Here is a 2,316-nt window from a genome sequence, read left to right on the forward strand (position 1 = left end):
TGTAATCCCAGCTACTTGGGAGGCTGAGGCAGGAGAATCACTTGAACCTGGGAGGCAGAGGCTGCAGTGAGCCAAGATCACGCCATTGCACTCCAGCGCAGGCAACAAGAGCAAAACTCCATCTCAAAAAAAAAAAAAAAAGATGTTTGTTTCAATCTGGCAATAAAGCAACCAATTCAGTATTTTTATCATATAATACAGTTACTGTAAAACAAATGTCTGAGAGTGTATGTGATTAGTTTTTTTAGCTGTTAAAATTTTAAACTGTATGGTAATTCTCACAAAAATCTATTATTTACAATTTTATAATACAGTACATTAGTGTCCTTTCTTGGAAAGAATGGTCTCTTATTCAGAGAGTAAGTCCTTCTGTCTTGTTTAGTACTACATGTTTTTTCTTTCATGAACTAATGATAGGTGGTAGCTTTTTAAAAATAACATCTTTAATTGGGAAAAAAATACTGGCAACACTGAGACCAATGTTTTAAAAAAGTTTAATGTTCTGCTCTGTAAAATACATGATTGAGGAAATCACTGCATTGCTGCACCCCAGACAACAGAAGAGCAGACATGTGAGACAAGGAAGAACTTGCCAAAAGAAAGCTCTTAAGGAATGAGAAGCAGAAGTCAAGATTCAGAGAGGCAGGAAGAACCAGTAAGAGGAGCTTGAAGATTGTGTGGCGAGAGGGAAGTAAGGGGAAGGGCACTGATAGCCGGCTTCTGCCCTATTGGGTATATTTGACATATGCAACTGCGCTTAACTCTCTGCTCTTTCCTCCACCTCTATCTCATCACCTGGCCTTAAGAAAGTGAGGGTTTGAGGAAGAGTGGCCCACAATGACCAATGCAATAAAAAAGTTTCAAGTGAGAGCTGGCAGAACATGCGATTTAAGAAGGTCCACAGAGACCACTGGAAGATCATGTACGTACAGTCGTGGGAACAGAAGCCAGACTGCCAGCAAATTAAGTAAACCAGTGGGGTTATATTATAGCTAATTTTTTTTTGCATTACTACAGTCTCTCAAATATTATTATTTTTGTTAAAATAATAGTCTCCTTTCCAGAACTTTGACAGGCAGAGGCAGGAAGATCATTTGAGGCCAGGAGTTTGAGACCAGCCTGAGCAACATAGTGAGACCTTATCTCTTCAAAAAATAAAAAAATTAGTTGGGTGTGGTGGTGTATGCCTGTGGTCCCAGCTACTTGGGAGGCTAGGTGGGAGGATTGCTGGAGCCTGGGAGATTAAGGCTGCATGAGCCATGATCACGCCACTGCACTCCAGTATGGGATGACAGGGTGAGATGCTATCTCAAAAAAAACACACACACACAAAACTACTTATCCTGTAAATGCTGTTTTTCTGGCCGTGCCACCTTTATTTGTAAACAAGTTAGTCTAGTGAAAAAACTGCCCTTTTCTCTAGTAATTATTATGAACACTTTTAAGGCATTTAGTATACATAAGTATTGTGCTAAAGCTTCTTTTAGCCTCTCAATGCACTTTTGCCACTGCACCCTGGGGCCTTACTAGTTGCCTTATCCTTGTTCCCTTGAAATCAAACATACTTACCACTCAGCAGTTAGAAGCAGAGAGCGAGCCAGAATCCTGCGGGTTCATACACTCTTTGTGGAACGTCTTTCTTTCCTTTGGGTGGGGACAACACTAAGAAATTACCTATACAGGGACTCCTTAGTTAGCAAAATCTCACCCACACGTGGAGAGGATGCTGAGTCTACAAGGCTTGGTTAAGTGTCTACATTTGTGTAACATACTATCTAAATTTCCCAACTAATTCGATGCTAAAGGTTTTTAAATAATCAAAGTATAGATGTATCAAAGTCAAGCACTGGAAGGATGCACTTATATCTTTCCTTCATTTAAAACTATTAATTGAGGCCTGGCGCGGTGGCTCACGCCTGTAATCTCAGCACTTTGGGAGTCCGAGGCGGGTGGATCACGAGGTCAGGAGATCGAGACCATCCTGGCTAACACGGTGAAACCCCGTCTCTACTAAAATACAAAAAATTAGCCGGGCGTGGTGGTGGGCGCCTGTAGTCCCAGCTACTTGGGAGGCTGAGGCAGGAGAATGGTGTGAACCCGGGAGGCAGAACTTGCAGTGAGCCAAGATCGCACCACCGCAGTCCAGCCGGGGCGACAGAGTGAGACTCCATCTCAAAAACAAAAACAAACAAACAAAAAACCTATTAATTGAATTAGCAGGGCAACATTCATTCAATAACACAACATTATTTTGATAAGTAGCCCATCTTAAATATTTTTTAAAAAGTATTAACCAAGCAGAAGGTACAACTGAGA

Source organism: Rhinopithecus bieti, unplaced genomic scaffold, assembly GCF_001698545.2.
Source record: "Rhinopithecus bieti isolate Rb0 unplaced genomic scaffold, ASM169854v2 scaffold_24392, whole genome shotgun sequence".
NCBI classification, from domain to species: domain Eukaryota; kingdom Metazoa; phylum Chordata; class Mammalia; order Primates; family Cercopithecidae; genus Rhinopithecus; species Rhinopithecus bieti.